The sequence below is a fragment of the Cyprinodon tularosa genome, unplaced genomic scaffold, assembly GCF_016077235.1.
Source record: "Cyprinodon tularosa strain WSP-4 unplaced genomic scaffold, ASM1607723v1 ctg82, whole genome shotgun sequence".
Classification (NCBI taxonomy): Eukaryota; Metazoa; Chordata; class Actinopteri; order Cyprinodontiformes; family Cyprinodontidae; genus Cyprinodon; species Cyprinodon tularosa.
This window is the reverse complement of record NW_024039585.1, coordinates 1,395,499-1,418,131: the sequence shown is the minus strand read 5'-3', so window position 1 is coordinate 1,418,131 and position 22,633 is coordinate 1,395,499. Positions and strand designations below refer to the sequence as shown.

General features: G+C 38.4%; 1 long non-coding RNA gene across 1 annotated transcript; it reads left to right on the top strand.

Moving 5' to 3' along the window:
* The first annotated feature begins 20,706 nt into the window (after positions 1-20,706).
* On the top strand, positions 20,707-22,309 carry LOC119774580. The gene is made up of 3 exons (XR_005279547.1): positions 20,707-20,777; positions 21,625-21,809; positions 22,159-22,309. It is a non-coding gene; the product is annotated as an uncharacterized LOC119774580 (long non-coding RNA).
* The last annotated feature ends 324 nt before the right edge of the window (positions 22,310-22,633 follow it).

Here is a 22,633-nt window from a genome sequence, read left to right as displayed (position 1 = left end):
GATCAGATAACTTACCTGTAAATTATGGCCCACGCATGGCTGGTATACGTCGAGAAATTTTTAACATGCTCAAAGCGTAGAGACGTACTGGTCGTATGCCGACATGTAACAGTGTGTTTCAGCATGCTTCAGTGTACCTTGGCGCGCTCATAACTTATATTAAACATACCCACAACTTATCCAAAGTATGCCTGCGTTTTTGACAGTTTTCGTACATCAGGTACACGCTGGTCTAAATCGTCAAGGTGTGACAGGGGCTTGTGTTATCAGATGGGAGTTCTGTTGTGTTATGTTGGCACAAATGGATTCATAACTAAAGGATTTAGTTCTACATTTATTATCTTCTGTATGATCGACCAGACAAATTTAATTTACTCACTTTCATTTTCTTAACAGAAGGACACTTTGACTCTGTCCCTGCAGATTAAGGAAGCAATTAAATACATTGATGTTTTTAGTTCAGTTTCTTTATTACAGTTATCAATAAATCTTTGAATATTTACTGTCCAGGTAAATTTTAATGAATCTTTGTCACTGAAAATTGTAATTGTAATCGCGCTTTCAGGCTTTTTGTTTAACTTCAATGTTACCTTACGAATCCTTTTCTATGTAAAAAATCATTCATTTTATCAACAGAAAACAGATTTAGTCCCATCTCCATTGTTAATGATCCCAATGAAACTATAACCAACCCATTACCAACAGGCCTGTAATGACATACTGAATTGTGAGCATTAAAAATACGACACAATATAACACTTTGAGATAAATACAACGTTATCTTAGGAGATGATCTTTCTCAGGGAGTTGAAAAAATAATCAACATTAATTTCCCCTCTTGCTCAATACATTTGATTTATTTAAAAACGGGTTCTGAGCTGGATATTAATGACAAAGGGTTTGGATAGGATTAAACAAATTTTACAGTGAAAAAGCTAATACAAAAGCAGTTAACTTCTTTATCTGAAGTTCATGTACTAAGATAATTAAATACCATGAAAATCTACTACAAATTTTATAATTTAACATGTAATAAATAAGCAACTACACTTCAAAAAACTGTAAGGTTAAATACACTTTGTACAAAATATGCTGAGTATGAGGCTTCTGCAGCAAGTGGACACAATTGGTCTATTTGCAGGACCTACAAATATTATATAATACAGATAAATGAGAGAAAAATGGGGAGTTACAGAAGTTCCCTACTCATATAAAGCTGTAATCTTTAATATTATTGGAAAGTTAAAGGAGCATTAAGCAAGGTATTCACTGTGAAATCAATCAAAATCGTTCTCCCTTTCTCCCCCAGGAAGGAAGAAACATTCCTAAACGGCCCTCTCCAGAAACAACGTGTTATTAGCAAATTTTTCCTTCCTAATACCTAGAGGTACGGTCCAGAATTAGTGCGGTTCAGAGTGTAGCCCATGTTCGGTAGGGACAAAGGGTGCGAGAAAGACACTGCTGCGGAAATATTTTCTTTTTGCTAGATTTTGCCAGTTTCCAAACCCCTTACTTTTTTTTTTGCAGAAAAGCAACTTTCGTTGCTTGTTGTTTGAGACAGTGGTGACAGAACATAAAATAATCGATTGGTCTGCAGTTTATTGTTTTTAGTGAGAAATGAGTGTTGCTACGAGCCCTGTTCCCCTTTCTTCCAAACACTTAAGTCGTTTTTCACTGAACCTTGGTCCAGTAAAAAGCAGTTCTCTGCTTGTAGACAGAGTAGTAACCCCATGTTAAAATGCTCGGCTTTGTCTGCAATTTGTTTGAGCTGATCACGTCACTTCAGATCTTGATAACTATCAAAGCTTTCTTCTCATTGTAATATATATTTTGGTAATATTTTTATTCTCATATGAGGGCGTCAACTGCTGCTGGCAGCCTGATCAGTACCAAAATTGCCGCAAACATTCTCTGTAATTGTAGATACATCAGGTATCCTCCAAATCCAAACAGGAGAAATCTGAGTATCACGAAACCAAAAAAAATCCATACATCTTAGATATCCTCTGCTGACAGCATTGTAAAGCACGCCATCCTCCAAGCCTTCCAGGAGTCCGTGGTTTAACCCGCAAAGTTTGTACCAGCAGGACAGGACAGGTCCTCTTTTCCCTGTCTTCCAGTTGAGAAAATTTGTTCAATTTCACTGAGAGACCAGCTGACCAGATCCATTGTTTGGATGATGTGAAGAGAGAGCTAAGAAAAGACAAGACAGGGACAGAGCAGGGAGGTGCAGAAGCAGCAGGAAAATGCGACCACCTCCTTCAAGAGTCAGAACAGAATGTTTTATTAACACAGGGTTCAATCAGATCTCTGATATGAAGCTTGGCAAGTTAAGGCTTTATATGTGAAAGAGATGATTTCAAATTCTATTCTAGATTTAACAGGAAGCAAGAAGAGAAGAACTCCCGCACACCCCCTCTCACACCGCCCTTTTGACTACGGTGCGGTGCGGCTCTGCGGCTCCGGCAACAGGTCCGGAGATTTAACTCGCGAGAACAGAAGTTCACTTGAGTTCACGTAACTTCACGCGATAACACGGCCCAAATAAGGATATTTGCGAGAGCTTGTTGCGGAGGGCTCCGGCACGCCGCAAGGATAGCTTTCTTGCGGAATTTTCTGCAGCGCCGGAGTGTCTCGGTAACCGCAGCCGGACAGCTCAGCAGCCGGTGAGAGAGGTTTACGTCTTTTTAATGACTTGGAATCACTGCAGCGCCGCACCCACCGCACCGCAACGGTAAGACCGGAGTCGGTGTGAGCCTTGGGTAATCCATCCTTAATGTTACATGCACGGACTAGTTTTTCAGCATCACCAATGGAGAGGATATTTCAAATTTTTACAATATCCCGCTTGCAATACTAAATAGTGATATTGCAAAAATAATTTTGCTACATTTTCTTTGGATCAATCTGGCCTAAACTGTTAATGTAAGAGATTTGTGTTTGAGTGTCAGTATTTTTTGCTGTCAGTGTTTAAGAAAATATAGTGCGCCATATAGTTCACTCGCGTTTTATTCCATAAAGCACTGCTATGTTGGTCCGACCATGGACTCAATGTGGAAACTGATTCCCACTCTTAAAGGTACACTATGCAACCGGTGTTGATTTTCCAGCGAGGCTCCCCCCAGAGGACGAAAGTAAAAGTGCACTGTCGTAAATATGCACAGCTGTTCTCCTGGTTTCTCCGTCAAGCCAGGCGCGGTTGTTTTGAGCTTAGCAGACAGGCGAGCGCAACGAATGACTAAGCATCTGACGCGCGTGACGCGCCGCAAACGCGCTGCTGCTCGAGATGGAAACATTGAATTTTTGCTGCTCGACGCGCCGCGTCAACCAATTAGAGAAGCTGATCTGGGAGCTGGCAGGGAGAGAGACACAGCGCTGATGATCAGAGCGCTATGATCACTCCTCTTAAACAGTTTATTGACGGGGTTTGAGCGGCTCCGACAGAAAAATTATTGTAAGGCAGGATGATAATCTGAATCAACTGACTGCACAGGTGTATTTTCTCACTTAAAAACATATTAAAACTACTTTATTCCCACTGATCACAGCAAATATAGCTGCAAGGCAGAGAAAGGATAGTGAAGCTCCGCCCAACGCGCGTCAGACACACTTTTGCACCGCGCAGCCAGAGCAGCAAAGCTGCTTCAGCCGCGCGTCAGAACTAACTGGTACAAGCAGTAAAAATGAAGCAGCAGACGCGATTTTGCTGCTTTTGCTGCGTCCGGTCTGAAAGCAGCACTGCACAAAGATCGCCACTGTGCTAGCAACGAGCATGCTTTTAACTGGGGGGTGTAGCAGTTCTCGCCGTAAAGCAAGACCGACTCTCACGAGACTTCTGAGCCTGTGGGTGCGGGTTGGTGCTCCTGCAATTGCGGTATTTCCCCCACAGACCACCAGGGCAGCCGAGAATACCTTTGTTCAACCTGAAATGACTCATTTAATCATCCAAAACGTTATGGAACACATTAATTAACTGAAAAATGTTGCATAGTGTGCCTTTAAATACACATATCTAATTTGAACTTAGAAAAGCTCAACTCAGTATTTGTTTACTGCAACAAAACTTATTCAAAGTTTTGATCAAAAAGTGTTGTTTTCTAATTTGGTTGACTAACATCTATTTATCTGTGTAAAATGCATTTTCAAAAAAAAAAAAAACAAATCAATGGAGCTGCGAGAGGTTGATCACCTTATTTCGAGGCTTGTACCCAATCGATGGGTTTGATGTTGGTTGAGTTGCTGGGAACGATTGACTGGGGGAGACATAATTGGTCTAATTTGTTGCTATGGCAAGTTGAAACAGACGGGTTAAGATACAGCAGGAAATTATATATAGTGGATCATGTGTGCACTACTTTCTCTAGGAGAAGTGCCTAATCTTTTCTTGAAGTAAAAAGCACGGAGCGTTCAGTTAAAAAAAGCTGTGTTTTAGTTGTATCTTTCGAATAATATCCAAGTACATTGAAATATAACACATTTCTTTCACCTATACTGAAGTCTGTCTTATGTTTTCTTCAATTCAAAATTGATATTAATTTTTAGATTATCTTTTTGAAAGTAAGCCCCCCCACCAAAAAAAAAAAAAGTATATTGTCTGCATTTGTCTGTATGTACTCTACATAAGCTACTGGAAACAGAATTTCCCTGAAGGGGTAATCCCAGGGGATAAATAAAGTTTAGTCTAATTCTAAGTCTTTGCATTACTTTATGATTTTATTTGGGATGCATTAGATTCATTTTTACAAAATTCATTGTGCCCTTGGTTAAATTTTTTTAATTTAATATTCTATGGCTTTTCTTTCAAGGGTCAGGGAGTTAAATATTGATATTCCAAAAGGACAAAGTAATAATAACTAATGGTTGAGTAGTGCAAATCTAAAACCTTTTTTTTTCAGATGTCTCAGGCTTTGAAAAGCACAGTTATAAAGCATTATGTAAGAAAAGTTAACATACAATTAACCTCTCAGATCAACATTTCAAAAAATGTTTTTGCATCTATGAACATAAACTATTAAAAAGCCAAGCTTCGCAATTGTCCACAAAAGATAAGTAAATAGAGGTTCATCTAAACTTAGCCAATTGCTTGGGTAACTTGTAAAAATATTTTATTTATCTAAGTCTCATAAGTGTGTGAAGGAACGTGTCATAGAGTTATGTCAACCAATTTTATAGGTTCAGATTTAGCTTTTTACTTTGTGAACAAACTGAACATTTGGAAGTCAATGTTTGCAAGAGCTGCCTTGAAATGTCTAAATTTTTTGTGCTTTAACTGCAAATTGTACAATGGCTGTGGTAATTTTCTTTCTAATTCCCTGTATCCTCAGGCAAAGGTTGTTTGTACGTGCATAGCTACCTCTCTCACTCATCTCCCTCTGACTCTGGTTGTCTCTCGCTCTGACACAAAACTCGCTCCTGTACCTCTCTCTCTCAGCACATATCCAGCTAATTAAACAAAGCACACAATTTGATTAAACAAGTAAATTGTGCTAGTCTGTGTTTGCAATAATTAGGATAACCCAGAGTTTCCCAAGAACATTAACCGTGATGGATGTTTCCTTTCTGACTAAGAATGACTGTTCTTTGGTGGCACACTACTTCTGAGAAAAGAAAGGGGCGCGAGATGGAATCAGTTTAATAATCCTTGGCTCAGATGGCCAAGTGATCCCATTCAATTGACATTGGGATTCAAAACAACGTCTGCAAGGAGAATCACATTGACGAGTTTCTAACCTTTTCTTTTCAATAAGATAAAATGAGTCTGAAAGAAAGGAAAAGAAATAACAGAGCAATGTGTAAATTTTGTTCACCTCCAGGATTAAGCATTCATGAAAACTGTCTAGTTTTACAAGACATTCACACCAAACACAGAAGTTGAAAGTAAGCCTTATTTACTAATATTGACCTTTAGGCAAATGTGACAATGTATTGAAGCTCTTCAAATATTTATTTAACCCGCTACTGTCAGGGTTTGGTTGTGGTTTTGGACCAAAATGCAGAGGCAGGGTTGAGTTTCTTAAAGGTTTAATGGTATAAACACAGGTAACAAAGGCAGGAATCCAATAAATCCAAAATCCAACTTAAAAATGTTAAACAAACCAGAACCATGAAGACATTAGGGGAAAACAATCATTAAGGAGACAGAGAACTAATGAGCAGATTGGGAGCAGGTGTGAGGAGAGCAGCAAAGGAAGGAGCTAGGGAAAAGGAGACTAACACAAGAGGGCAACAGAGGGAAACAAATAAAAACCTTAGAACTCAAATATATCCAGAAAATACAAACAAATAGGAATTAAACCAATAAAACTAGAAAACATGGGGAAAAGTTAAACATAACAGATTCAAGACCGTGACAGCTACAATGGATTCAGCACATTTGCCAAGAAATTAATCTTAAGACATGCACAACTTCTAATTTCACTAAGGATGTACATAAATTAAAACAAAGAAACAAATAGATGCTATATATATGGAAAACACCTACATCAACACTAATGCAACCTTTTAAATGAAAAAACAAACTCTTCAATCAAACTCTGAAATGGTGTGGTTACATACCAAACTCACTCAACCAGCGGCTAAAGGAGAAAAAAGGCAGATTTATTAAGCGAATAACACAAATTCAATCTTACTTTCACTGTTCTAAGGTTATAATTCATGCAAGATAAAATATTTCAACATGACTCTGTAATCCATTGTCCCAGTGTCATAGCTACAAATGTGACGTTTTAATATTTTCAATTTTTTTCTGTTTCTTATTGGCTTCGAGATTCTTAACTGACATGGGTTCCATTGCTCTGACGGTTCAATTAATGTGTCAATCGCTCATAAATATTTCAAGCAGACTCTAAATATTCCTGTCATTTGATCTAATAAGCAACTCCTCCGAAATTAATATTAGTTAAAAAGACTATTTACACACCCAAGATATGTATTTTTAGGGGCAGTAAACTGGTTAAGATCTGATACTCTCAGTCAGTGTTTATGCAGATGATATATTACTCTTTTCCCAGCACTCAAAAATCTTGCACTCTCGAGTAATTTAATTGTTAGTCTTTCTCAGGAATCTCAGATTACTGTATAAATTGGTGATAATCCACAGTCCTACATATTTATTGTAGTCTCCAAAAGGTCTCCAATATACAACTGCGTTCAGGGGACATAAAATATTTAGGTATCAACATCTCTCTGAAACTGGTAGATTTAATAAAATTAAACCATATCCCACTATTACAAAAAGTGGAGGATGATCTTGGGAAGTGGAAGTCCCTACCCATACCAATCATTGATAGGGATACTTCAATAAAAATGATGGTGTTAAAAAATAAGTTACCTATTTTGGATGCTTCCAAGCAAACCATCCCCAAAATGGTTTAAATTTGTATGCAAAGATACCCCCCCCGTATTAGGTTAAAAGAGGATTGATTGGATTGAATGATTAGATCTGCCGAACTTCTATTATCATTCCTTGCAAATAGGCTACAATACATCTGGCCAGAAAGCAGGTCAGAAGATGAGTTCTGGTTAGATGTAGAACAGTCTCTATTATCTGGTATTAGTGTTACAGATCTTCCATTTATTAGCTCAAAAATACTTGGGGCATCTATTTGAAGGAAATAGTTATATCCCATTCCACAGGTTCATTTAACAGTAAGGGATTAAAACAAGCAAATTTCAAGAATATCAATATATTAGATCTATAACAAAAGACAGATTTAAGATTAATGTAGCAAGTCCACAAATGCTGCCAAATGTAGAGGATTTACTAGAATAGAAGAAAATCTCTTTATTGTCCCACAATGGGTAAATATTGGTATTACATCAGCAATAGGTTATAGTAGAAGTAGTCACACAATGTGGACCTTAGAAAAGTCTATAAAAATAACAGATAAGAAATAAAACAAATAGAGTATTGTACTATATAGTATTTTTCCAATATATTCTTTATTGGAAGAATAAAAAATCAATAAGAGCTGTGGAATTTTTTAAAGGAATGGATATGTGAAAAATAGCAGCTGCACAAGAGATGCAGCAGACAAAAGCAGCATCTTTTATTTACCTGAGTAAGACAGGAACAAAAAATCAGCATCAATGTAACAACTTTTTGAGGTTGTTGGGAACAGTGATGGTTATAAATTGTGACAAGTGAATTTCTCCACTGTGAGATCAAAATAGTCTTACAGCTGCGGGGAGGAAGGATCTGTGATAACGCTCCCCGGGGCATTTAGGGTGCAGCCGTCTTTCACTGAAGAAGCTTTCCAATTCGAAAACAGAATGTCCAGGTCATCTGTGCGCTGGGTCTGGCTGTCTGGAAGTTGTTTGGGCGCTGGTCGCACACAGGGAGCAGGTGAGACAGGGGGCAAGCTGGCAGAGGAGTTGCCTGTGTAACTTAGTTTACTGGGAAAGGTGGATATTTAAAACAGTTGCAAACCTGAGGTCAATAACCACTTATAAATGTTGTGATATTTTACCAGTAGATTATGAATATGCTAACTAGAACTGGAAGTTGAAGTTAATTAATAGGTCATTCAAAATAGAGGGTGAACAAATTAATTATTATTGGTTGAATTATTATACCTGTAACTTGCTTACTCACCAGGATTCTAGGTCTTAAACATCCAAGGTTAGGCTCCTGGATTGGCTGTTTAAAATCCAGTTGTCTCTACCGATTTAGAAAATCATACCATGGCTATCAGCAGTTATAATCAACAATGTCTTTATTTCTAATAATCCAGGATTATACAAGGTCTAACATTCATATACCATATTAACTAATGCAAACACTACTTGAAATAAAACACAAGGTAGATAAAAAATTAATTTGAAAATAGTGAAAAGGGGGTCTAAGAGTCTGTTCAAAGAATTTCTCAAGGAATGCCCAAGTTAAGTTAGATGTATCAATGCACTCAGTGATGTCCGTTCAAGACATCAGCAGGTATATGTGAGTAACAGCTAATGCATAAACCTTAAATGCAATTAACGATATTGTTTCATTCAGCTTACAGATGATATTGATGATGGGTCACAAATGCATTAAACAATACAGCATTGCGGCAATATGGTTACCATAGATAGTACTTAAGACTCTGCTGGTAGGTGGAGCTTTGTTGAGACAAAGAGTCATATATCCACAAAATAGCTGCCCCTACCATCTGGTCAAAGGAGGTGGGGTTAACAGTGCTGGAGAGCACAATGTGTTTTAAAACTCATAAAATGGCTGCTTCTATAATATGACCAAAAGGAAATTGGTCGGGCTAATAATGTGGGGGCACAGAATGGGTTGTAAAACTCATAAAATGAGGCATCAAAAATGGCTCATAATACTATCAGTTTTTTAACACATTAACTTCAATTCCATTTCAATTCAGTTTATTTATATAGCGCCAATTCACAACACAAGTCATCTCAAGGCACTTTACAGTTCAACCAGATCATACAGTCGAATTGATTCAAAGTTTTCCATCTAAGGAAAACCAGTTGATTGCATTTACTCATTGACTCAAATACAATCCCTCACACTAAGCATGCTTGTAGCGACAGTGGAGAGGAAAAACTCCCTTTTAACAGGAAGAACCTCCAGCACAACCAGGCTCAGTGTAAGCGGCCATCTGCTGAGGCCGACTAGGGTTCAAGGAGACAGAAGCAGGGATACAAAAGGCAACTGTAAAAGGCGGCCCCGTCCAAGAAACACACACCCAGGCAGACAAGCTCCGAGCCAGCTCCCATGTCAGAGGATGAAGAGAGCACATCCAGCCAGTCACGGTCAGAGAAACAGGACTACACTGGAAAACAGGCCGATCTCCAGCATCTATAAACGAGTGTGTTGATGGAAGCAGCACAGCTGATATTTCTCTCAAGGATGGTGTTACAGCCAAACAGGAACAGACGAGGCAAGGCTACTATGAGAAAAATCAGAGAGAGCATAACATTAGAAATTGAACTAACAGATTCTGCAGATTGGGAGAATAGAGACAGAATGACACAGAATGATGAAATCGGGGTCCCTAGGTCCATAACTACAGAGATAGCTCAAGATAACCTGAGCCACTCTAACTATAATTCAAGACAAAAGAGAAAGAGACGATCTAAAGAAGATAACCCAATTGCAGCCAGTCATACCTTCATTCACAAACAAACACACACACACACTTCATGAAACCAGTATTCGTTTAGAAATCTTTCCTATCAACCATCAGCTTTAAAAATCCAGAGACGCAATAAAACCCACGCAAAACCTAAGTAACTATGCACACCCAAGCTAAGCACCATAACCGAGCATCAGGTGGGAATAACTCCAAAGAGGTTTCACTGTGTGTTGACACTGGATGGGAGGAGGGCGAGGTAGCATATGGTTTCAATCCAATTCAGTCCACAACAAATCCGTTTCCCAAGCCGGGTCGGCTCTCCGGGAGATTTGAATCGGTCTGATGCAAACAACAAGCAAATTTGATGGGCTTTAATCGATTTGATAAATTACGACAATGTCAGGAGCATACCCACTGATGGTACGATCCGTAATTGGTACAATGCAACGCTGGATCCTCAAAGCAGGGGTGATCCCATATACCGTATTTTCACGACCATAAGGCGCACCGGACTAAAAGGCGCACTCTCAGTTATGTGTCCCATTTCTGTATTTAACACACACATAAGGCGCACCGGACTATAGGGCGCGTTTTTTATATACAGGTACATGTCCTCTACTACCTTTAAATACCTCTACTGCGTATTTAAAAATACAGCGGGGGCAAAACTGAGTATGACTGTGCTTTATTCATGTATTTATTACAAAGTATTAATCAAACCTGGCAGCTGGCCGTGAGATAGACACATGGCAGATGACACAGCGCTGTGATCACTCCTAAATTAACTTAAAATCCTGAAACCTGCCGACGGAATATGTTCGCTTTTATTACCAGTATCCTGGTGCCTGCAGCTAAAATTATTTAGATGAAAAACACCTGCCAGCAGCCACGGTGAACGAAAGGATTTCTCCTGTCGGCGCACCGCTGGTATGTGGGGGTCTGAGCGCCTCCGACAGAAATAGATAATCTGGATGAACTGACTGCAATTATTAAGTTTTCAGGTGGCCTTTCTCACTTAAAAACATATTTATACTTATTTATTCCCACTGATCACAGCAAATATAGCTGCAAGATTTAGATTATTTAGATGAAAAAACACCTGCCAGCCACCGCGGTGAAGCGGAGGAGACGCGCTCAGAGGCCTCCATTGAATTAAGCTTTCAGGGAGAAAAATACAGCGGGAGCAAACCTGAGTATGATTGTGCTTTATTCATGTATTTATTACAAAGTATTAATCAAACCCATCAAAGTCATCATCCTCTGTTATCCTCAGCATTCCTCTGAATAAAACAGCTGCGCTAAATCAGACATGCCAGTTTCCCCTTCTTCGCTGTCAGAGTCACTTTCCGTGCAGCGCAGCTCCTCAGAAATAATGCCGGCTTTTGCGAAAGCTTGAACAACAGAGCCAGCAGACACAGTCCATCTACAATCCATCCGCAAACGGTGGCGTAACTTGCCCGGCGCTGCCTTCCATTTATCATGAAACTGTGGTCTCAGTCTGTCATCCATCGCTCCCACGCCGCTCGCAGCCTTACTGTGAACGGCCGCTTCAAACCGATGTCGAGCGGTTGAAGCTCCTTTGTCAGACCCCCCGGGATAACGGCGAGCACAGCGTTCATTTGATTCATCTTTTTTTCACATCGGCTGTGAGATGGGCACGCAGCGATGGTGATGCGTGGAAAAAACCACCTAGTCTTCTCACATACACCTGTCTCAGCCACGCTTTCATCATCTCCTCATCCATCCATCCAGCCTTTTCATTTGCGTTAATATCATATGTCATCAGAGCGCTGTCTGTCTCGCTGCCAGCTCCCAGATCAGCTTCTCTGATTGGTTGATGCGGCGCGTCCAGCAGCAAAACTTCAATTTTTCCATCTGAGCAGCAGCAGCGCGTTGGCGGTGCATCAGATGCTTAAACGCTCCCGACGTGCTGCACCAAAACGCGCTGCGGGACCTTTTGCTGCGCCTATGAGCACGTCAACCATTGACTTTGCATGTAAACTCACTGCTTCTGCTGCGCCTGCTGGGTCCGGTTCACACCGATGTCGAGCGGTTGAACAGCGAGCACAGCGTTAATTTGTTTCCCCATGTTTTTCACATCAGCTGTGAGATGGGCACGCATGGAGTCACAGATTAATGGTGATGAGTGGAAAAAAAACACCTGGTCTCCTTACATTCAGCCACTCTTTCATCATCTCCTCAATGAGGTGGTCTCAAAAGTCGCAGTTACAACACACATAGGGCGCACCGCACCATAGGGCGCACCGCACATTTTGAGGGAAAAAAAAGACGTTTAAGTGCGCCTTATAGTCGTGAAAATACGGTATGTGGCTGTTGCAGGACAATTTTGATCAACCAAGGGTGAACACTCCTGTTTTCTCATCCTCTTCACACAGGCAGGGATCGCGATGGTATACTGTAATCAGAAGAATTGTTAAAGTTACATTTGCGAGAGGCGTTTTTGGGTTCCTTGTTCCAGTCTTGTCTCTCACCTCTTGTCCTCAGGGTGGACCCAGGCAGGTTGGGTACCTAATCAGAGCTTATCACTGAGGATCATTTAGGTGGACAGTTTCTCTGAGGAAGGCACTAGGCAGAAACTTGTTCTTTATGTGTGGTAGCTAGGCCTCCTCTTATGTTTCAAACCATTACTAAACAGATGCATGCTTACCTGGCTTGTCACTTCTCTTATAGCATAACTCTTTCCCTGGAGCTGCTCCTCTCTATGGCTCAATAACACTGGTCGCCCAATCCATCATACCCAATCTCTAAGGCTGCTTCCACTGGATTCACAAACAGTTTCCTGCCAAATGCAGCTTCAAAAAAACGTCAACTAACTCCCAGTCCCACTCAACTTGGATTAGAGTGAGCAGCACAAACCTCACTTCAGATCTTGTAAAATCCACCATATTGCCGCTTCCATCGCAAATTGTCCTGGAGAATCCCACAGTCCTGCTAGTAGATACCTTCCAGCTAAACCTTTCGCTCTACTAAATAAACCTTTTGACTATTTTGTTGCTGTGATTTGAGCTTGCTGCTAAACGGTGTGATTCTGGCTGTAATATGACACAGGTACAAAATAAAATTACAAACACAATGACTCCCTTACTTAAGAAAAGTTAAAAAATATACACAACTCCCCGTATACACACTGACAAAACTGCAGCTACTCATAAATCAGATTTCAAGTGCAAGGGATTTGAGACTCTCCCAACACTGCAGACTTAAATGGTGGTAGAAATCTGGGACATCTAAACTTCCTTGGGAGTTTAGTGTTATTTCCCCCTATGCTTATGAGGAAATATCATAGGCAAGGTAAGGCAAGTTTATTTGTATGGCAGAATTTGTTGGAGAACATTCCAAGTGTTTTACATGATTTAAAAAGTAGAACAGAAAGAAAATAAAAGCCAGTGAAGACATGATTAAAGCATGTATACTGCATGGACATTTGCATGAACATTTACATTTCCAAATTTATATTACTTGTATTTGATCTGCTGTGTGAACTGCATTTATACAACTAGTGGCCCCCATCTGCAGTAGAGGACGCAGTCGAACTGCAAGTAACAAGCTTGCTCTTTTTTTTTCAAAAGTAAACGTGGATGGATGATAGGGCTTGCGGGCATCTTGCAATCTTTGATTTCTTTTCAAACTGGTGCCAGCCCAACCCAACAATGACTTTTTGCTTTTTTTTTTATTAAGAAAGCTTTCTGGATAGGAGGCGAAAGGTCCTCAAACTTGGGAAACAGTCCAGCGGTTTGTTTTTTAACTTTTTTGGACCAACAATGCAACCTTTTAAAAAGGTTGAAAAGAAAGACTGCTCTCTGCATTATTGTCGGCCCTGTTTTTTTTCTTCCCTCTCCCACTTAGCTGGATGCAGAATAGTGACCTTTGACGAGTATTAATTACGTACAGGTTGGATGAATGAAACCTTGTGGTACAGATTTTTTGAAAAGATCAGATATGAATAGGATTCAGGACCACATAGAAAAGTGGCCATCACATAAAAAAATAAAAATAAAATAAAAAAAACAGATCAGTGTTGTTCAGATTGTCTTGAAAATACGGGTCACATACTGTCAAAAAAATGTTATTCTTCAGTATATTTAGAGCCAGGTAAGTTTATCTCTGTTGGCTTGTCTGATGCAAAGGGGAGTCTCTTGGCATATTCTGATTAAGTTGTTTTGTCTTTTTTTAGTCTTGTGACTGTGACTTAAGGGGTCATTGTTCTGCTCAATAATTGTAATAACGTATTTAAATCAAGAAGTCAACAGCTAATTGACGTTGGCCATTTAAAGTCATTAGAATAGTCTTTCATATACTGAACTAAAATGATAACTCAGCAACAGGCTTAGTCATATCAACTTATCACTATTAATATACAGTATGACTGGTTTTTGGTGCCGTGTGAGGTCGTAATGGCTGAGTATATGTTCCTGTTCCTGGCAGTTTTTTCAAAGGTCATAAAAAATAAGCAATCAAATATTAAAAGCCATAATAATAATTAAATTGGTTAAAAAATTGGTTAAACACAATTTAGATTAAACACATGTTCCAAGTTGCTCTGACACAGTGGACAGCTGCTGCTGGTACTACATCATCTTCCAAATCTTGGGTGAGAGGTTCAGGTGCTCTTCTAACAGGCATTACACTCTTATCTTCTGTAGTAATTACAGAATTATCTTCAGCTCCCAGCTTCATGTAATGAAGATGACTAATGAAGGTGTTCATTTTGGAAGGGTAATTTCATAAGCAGGTCTTCCATAGAAACTTTAAAAATTAGGATGGTTATGATGTGAAGTCAACATCAATCTCGTGAGGAAAGGGAGTCCACTTTGCTTCTTAATTCTTAAGCATGAAGCAGCAGATCACCTACTTTGATTAAAACTCTGGTCTAAAACACCCTAAAACTCTGTCAGGTGCCACCTAGGCCATTTAGGTTCTCCTAAGATCCAAGGTTTTTTAATTTTGGAAAATAGTAGAAAAATCTTGTCCGTTTCTTTCCCCCTGAAGCTACTGTGTAAACGAGCATGACTCACAAAGACACAGCATGTTGCCAGTATACAAAAAAAAAAACACACACGCACAAGGTCATCACCATCCATGCAGTAAGTGTAAATTACTTTTCAGAAGTTAGACCCGCAAAGTAGTACAGTTGACCACCTCCGTAACTTCCTCCTTTCCAATCCCTAGAGAGTGAAGAAACATTACCACTGAAGGAAATTCAAATGACCCAGCTTTCAACAAACATTTAAACGATATATATGCACGACTCTGCAAGGTTACTGCCAGCGAGACACTATTAATATTGTCAACCAGGACGATGACGAAGATATTTTGTCAACGCCCCTTTTCTTGTGACGATGACGAGATGATAACGCACAAAAATTGTTTCCAGAAAATAAAAATATGACGAGAATATTAATCGTTTAAAATTTTTTCCTCCCAACTAGATACCTGACACAGTGACACCACAGCCAAATGAGACGTTGTGGAAGGATTGGAAGTCTGTTGCAGCGATGTTGGGAGCACCCCCACCGTGCAAACCTGATGCCAAAGAGCAGAAAGCCCTGGAGAACTCAATGGCAAAGTGAATTGGGCGTTCTGTCCTGCCTGCAAGGACCATTGCAGATAAAGACTTTGCGGATATGATGAAACAAGCCGATAAAAGGTTAAATGTGTACAGTGTGATCTATGTTAAAAAGAGTATCAGTGTGTGAAGTTTTATTCTGTAGAGTGTGATATATTTAAAAAAAGAGAATCAGTGTGTGGAGATGTTCTGTTCTGCACAGAGTTATATGAATAAAATAGAGAAAAAGAGAAGCAGTGTGTGGAGAAGTTTTATACTGTACAGTGTGATATATGTATAAAAGAGAAGCAGGGTGTGGAGAAGTTCTATTATTTACAGTGCTGACTAAAATGACAAAAAAGACTTTTGTCATTGTGACTAAGACTAAGACTAAATTTTAAAAAGCTGACATAATTAACACTGCAGAATCTGATCTGCACTATGCGTATTTCCTGCTTGGTACCTTACCTGCTTGTTTTGTTTGTATGACTGCCATTGTGGTAAAGGACTTCTGAAGTTGGACCAGCTGCAAGAGCAAGCTGCGTGAGAACGCTGGGACAATTTTTTCACCTGGATCCCCGCTCTTTTTCGCCCTTATGTCCCTCCGTTGTCACACAAACTTCCCCCACTTCCTCACCACGTTGGCCGTATCTAGACCCACAGCTAGTTCGTGATTGTCTCTCTTTCGTTGTGGCGTGGAATAACATAGCGCAAACTGCTGCGACACACTGCTGTGGGGCGTATAACCAGCCCTTAAGTCTCAAAACCCTGGCTAAACATAAGAATGTGTATGAGTAATTGTCTGTGTCTAATTTAAACTTGTAATTTTTTATATATATCTATGTGTTTGAACACACATTTGCAAATACCAGAACATACCTACAGAGTATTTTTTAGATGGTACACGTGATGTTTTCAGAATCAGAATCAGAAATACTTTAATAATCTCAGAGGGAAATTACTTTTGTTACACGCTCCAGTTAGTTTTATATGATATATACACACATCCAACTATACAATATAATAAAGATAAAAAATAAGAATAAAAAGAGATTAAATATATACACATATAGCTCTTCTGTATATATGTCTGTACGTATATCTATGCATATGTAAAAACTAAATCCACATAAAGTGAAAATCCAAGTAAAGTGATAACACACAAAAATACCCAGACCTACACACAAACAGGTTTACACAGCTTTAAAAAAAAAAAAAGTATTACAAATGTATGAATACATTGAGTCAGTTCTGCTTTGTTCCACCATACAACTCAAATGTCTTAAAGTTTACCATAAATAAAGTACTTTTATTTAATATAAGATCTATGTGTTCACTTTGCGATAAAGAGGTTGGATACAAGAAAGTGTCTAATCTCCATGAGCAGCAGATAATTCTAAGAGCGGAACATCGAATTAGATATATTCAGAACTCTGTGCATTATGAAGAAAACCACAAAGCTAATGTCATTTGAGATTTTATCTTAATGAACACAAAAGGTCAAGAGGCTAACTATAAATATGGACAGCCACACTGGAACATGTAGCACAGACAATTTAATTTTTTTTCTGTTGGCCATCTCACAATTTGTGTTAAAGTATAACACGTAAGAAGATGAGGACAGGAGATGAAGGAAGAATGCTGCCAGGGGGATGTGGGAACAGAGAAAATCATAGGAAAGACCTGATTTAAGACTGGCTTTGTTATGTAATTAGCTCAAAGAGAAGAAGGGCCGACTGCTGCAGGGATCTGCAGCGGTTGGCCTGAGGTTGCTTAATTGCCTGTTCAAAATATTTCCAGGCTTCATCCTCTGGAGCTCATACTCATTATGACACAGATGTTTACAGCTGCTTAATGTGGAAAGGGCTACTTGGTAACTGCTGACTTTTTCTCCTGCTGTGATCTAGTTACACCTTTCTCTCCTGGTGCAGTAAATCTACAATGACTGTTTTGCTTAACACAGAATGGAGCAGAGGTGGGTAGAGTACTCAAAATTTTACTTAAAGGTATAGCGGAGGATGTTCTTTTTCCGGGTGGATCATCAAACTAAGTGGCCCTACTAATTCTCAATCATTCTGTTGATATGTTTAAGTAAGGCTGTCCTACCTGCTCATCCCTATTTTCAATTACCAGTGGTGAGTCTGACATAGTGGAAAGAATGCTTTGTAAAGTAAGCTAGTATAAGTGATGCAGGAGAAATTGGTTTGTACATGCTCCCGCGCCGTTTAATAGGCTTCCCTCTTGGGAGCGGGTACAGGGTTGTGCATGTGCATTTTTTTTTTGAAGAGGTGAGGTTGGGTCTTTTCAAAAATGTGCAAAAAATCCTCCACTATACCTTTAAGTAAAAGTAGCACTACTTCATCCTAATTTACCAAGTAAAAGTAAAAAGGAGGCTACACTGAGAAAAATAAATCTGAGTGAACGTAAATGTTATGTAATCAAAATGTGTGATATTAACAATAAAATGTTACGTTTGTATCTTTACATAATATATTTAGTTTTGAATTCATCTGCGTTTGTTCAAAACACAAGACATTGTGCATTTTTTTACCTTACAAAATTAATCTAAGTAATCCCAGCCAATCTTTTTACGTACATACCCACAACAAACTATGAGGTGCCCCCAGGGACATAAATCAGAATTAACTTGCATATACACATATTAAATTACACTCTTCCATATAATATACTGAAAACCTCACACAAACACTAGTAAAAAGCTCTCACATAAACTAGTGAAAACATTGACCTCTTATATAATCTACTCAAAAGCTCTCATACAAATTAGTGAGAACTGTTCATATAAACTGGTGAAAAGCTTTACCTTTCATACACACTACTAGAAAGCTTTCATATACACTATTAAAAAGCTCTCATATACACTACTAGAACGCTCTCATATACACTATTAGAAAGCTCTCATATACACTATTAGAATGCTCTCATATACACTATTAGAACGCTCTCATATACACTATTAGAACGCTCTCATAAACACTATTAGAACGCTCTCATATACACTATTAGAATGCTCTCATATACACTATTACAATGCTCTCATATACACTATTAGAACGCTCTCATATACACTATTAGAAAGCTCTCATATACACTATTAGAACGCTCTCATAAACACTATTAGAAAGCTCTCATAAACACTATTAGAACGCTCTCATAAACACTATTAGAACGCTCTCATAAACACTATTAGAACGCTCTCATATACACTATTAGAAAGCTCTCATAAACACTATTAGAAAGCTCTCATAAACACTATTAGAACGCTCTCATATACACTATTAGAAAGCTCTCATATACACTACTAGAACGCTCTCATAAACACTATTAGAATGCTCTCATACACGCTACTAGAAAGCTCTCATACACACTGCTGAAAAGCTATTAGCGGATTTCAGTTGAAACGGAAGGTGTTTCAGTTGAAACGGAAGGTGTTTCAGTTGAAACGGAAGGTGTTTCAGTGAAACAGGAAGGACCGTCATTACACCGGAAGTTGTTTTAAACGGAGGTCATTCTGGCTAGCTCCGTACATTTTGTGCTATCTCCGGCCGAAATTGTATCAAATAAAATTATTGATTCATGCTCAGCTATCCGCTAAACAACTCACAGAAGCATGGGCATTACTCGACTTTATTTTTTATGTTTTTGCTTCAACAGAGATCCTTTTCCGGTGTTGTGCGAAATTCTGTTCCCATGTGAAAATCTGTTCCACCTGTGTCGGGAGCGCGCCGCGCGTTGCAGCCACATAAGCGGATCTGATCATTTCCCAGGCCTTTCGGATCATTTCTTGGTTAAATAAAAAGTCGTAAAATTATACAAGGTGAGACATTTAGTTTAATCAGCCGCTGTTGTTTACAAAATTGTAAAATAAAAAAAATAAATGCGGTTTTCTTATGCTGTTTTGTGTTGTTATTTTAAACGCCAAGAGAATCAGTCTCTTTCCAAGTTTTTTCACTTCAGCCTGACAGAAATAAAAGTCAAGTCACCAAATACCAAATTTGTATTTATAATTTTTTATTACTGATATAAGATGATGGGAAGTGCCTGATAGCAGTTCCATAATATAGAAACAAATTAATTTAGCTGCAAATCTTAAACTGTGTTTATTCCTCTCTTCATCAACAACAAACCATCTGGATGCGGTGATATTTGAGCAATGTTTGCCTAAATTAAAGGAGGGGGACCATATATTTTAGCTTTCTAATAGTGTGTATGAGAGCGTTCTAATAGTGTATATGAGAGCTTTCTAATAGTGTATATGAGAGCGTTCTAATAGTGTATATGAGAGCTTTCTAATAGTGTATATGAGAGCGTTCTAATAGTGTATATGAGAGCTTTCTAGTAGTGTATATGAGAGCTTTCTAATAGTGTATATGAGAGCGTTCTAATAGTGTATATGAGAGCTTTCTAATAGTGTATATGAGAGCTTTCTAATAGTGTATATGAGAGTGTTCTAATAGTGTATATGAGAGCTTTCTAATAGTGTATATGAGAGCGTTCTAATAGTGTATATGAGAGCGTTCTAATAGTGTATATGAGAGCTTTCTAATAGTGTATATGAGAGCTTTCTAATAGTGTATATGAGAGCGTTCTAATAGTGTATATGAGAGCGTTCTAATAGTGTATATGAGAGCTTTCTAATAGTGTATATGAGAGCGTTCTAATAGTGTATATGAGAGCATTCTAGTAGTGTATATGAGAGCTTTCTAATAGTGTATATGAGAGCGTTCTAATAGTGTATATGAAAGCTTTCTAGTAGTGTGTATGAAAGGTAAAGCTTTTCACCAGTTTATATGAACAGTTCTCACTACTTTGTATGAGAGCTTTTGAGTAGATTATATAAGAGGTCAATGTTTTCACTAGTTTATGTGAGAGCTTTTTACTAGTGTTTGTGTGAGGTTTTCAGTATATTATATGGAAGAGTGTAATTTAATATGTGTATATGCAAGTTAATTCTGATTTATGTCCCTGGGGGCACCTCATAACAAACAATACCTTGTTTCATTTACTCAGTACAAAAAAAATCCCCTTCCCGGAATACCCTTCCTGTTTTGTTGGTCTGGAAACCCCTTACATTTCAAATGAAGAGGCACATGTGGACTGAACCTAAGGTAAGAATGAAGTTAGTTAAATATTTAATGTACTTCAGTTTGTACATTCTTCATAGTTTTTAAATTGCTGTAGAAAAATTAGGCTTTTAATGTAATTTGAAGATTGCGTTTGTTGTAACGGTATGTGGATTTTTTAGTGTTAGCGCTGGTATCGCTAACGTTATGTTGCTTACGTGTAGCCTAGCATTATTTGAAACTTTGCTAGTGGGGATAAAATAGTTTGTTATTTTGTAATTTAAAGTTAACGCTAGAATTCAGCAATAAAATAAGGCATGTAGCGTAAGCATGTGGATTTTTAGAGCAGGACTGTAACATTGTTTAGCTGTATTGTATCCTTTAAAATTAATACATATATTTCTTTGTTTTTAAGTGATTGATGGGAACAACAATATTTCAAATCGGTTCAGCTTAGACCTTTTCAGTCTTCAGAGGTGAAACTATTAACGTTAGGCCCAGTCTTACATGGTCTACGTTATGGGCAATTGAGTAATTTAAATGAAACTGTCACTGATATGCTCATATTATTATTCTAAGTATCTGACAACATTATGGAAAGGGCCGAGGTCGACCTTTTGTTATAGAGTAAGATTTTTATATTTATCCCCCTTAAGTAGAAAGATTGCTGACAGCCCCAGCTTATTGTTTACAATTATTAACTGCCTAGAACATTTTACTTAATTTAAAAACTGAGCTATCATATTAGAAAGATTTAAGACTCCAGCTTTTGTATGTGGTCACTATTTATGTCAAAATTGACAGAGAAAGTCAGCTGCAGATAAAACTGCAGCAAAAAACTTAAAAAAAGCAAAGAAATCTGAGGTAAACTATCTCCCACCTCATCCTCAAGGTGAAACGGATGAATCCCTTGAAAAGGAGAGGGAACTTCTCTATGAGTACAAGAAGAGAGACAACAACAGAGTAATTCATGAGAAGATGGCAAACACCTTCTCACTGCGTCGTAAAGATGTGATCCAGAAACCACCTGTGGTTGACTTATATGCTCCATGGCCTGCCCTGTTTGAGTTTTCCCAGGTATTTAGAACATTTGAATACTTGTCTAATTACCTTTGTAATACCAAGTACTTTGTCTGGCAAGGTTGTAGTAGTGTGGAATTTGTTGAAACTAAGCTCCTAACTTCACTAAACTCAAACCATGCACTTAAATTAACTCTTATAGGGTGCAGCATCCCTTTCCAAACATCAGACCACTTAAATGTCGTTCTAATTGTATTTCTAGAGTTATTAGAATACAATTATACTTGGTAACATTTCTACTTGGTATTGTTTCTCTTTCCCTGTGTTTCTAATTCTTTTCTAAAATATGTATTTTCTGAATTAATTTTGTGAAATCTTTCTGCATCTCTCCTTTTGTCTTTCTCAGATTGAGTAGGAATTCCGAATGATCACACTGAAGCCACTACAGTCAACATTCTTTGGGAAGCTGGACGAACACTCGGCTAAATTGTTGAGACTCTACAGTAGGAAGGGAGGAGCTGTTGGGAAGAAACTTGATGAGACTCTTGAAATCATGAATGAGGCATGTACTTTTAAATTTGTAGCAGTTATTTTAATGTTGTAGCATTCTGATATCTGTACTTATATGGTCACACCAGAATGTAATATTTGTCCTTAATTTCTTACCCTCATGTGGTTCCAAAACCGTAAGACTATTAAGATCCTTAAGTTAATCTTCGGAACACAAATTAACATATTTGATGATATGTAAGAGCTTTCTGACCCCCCTTTTGACTGCAACACCATTGTAACTTTCAAGGTCTAGAAAGATGTGAAAGTCATTGTTAAAATAGTCCATGTGACTCCAGCGTCTCAACGTTAATGCCATGAAGCAGCAATAA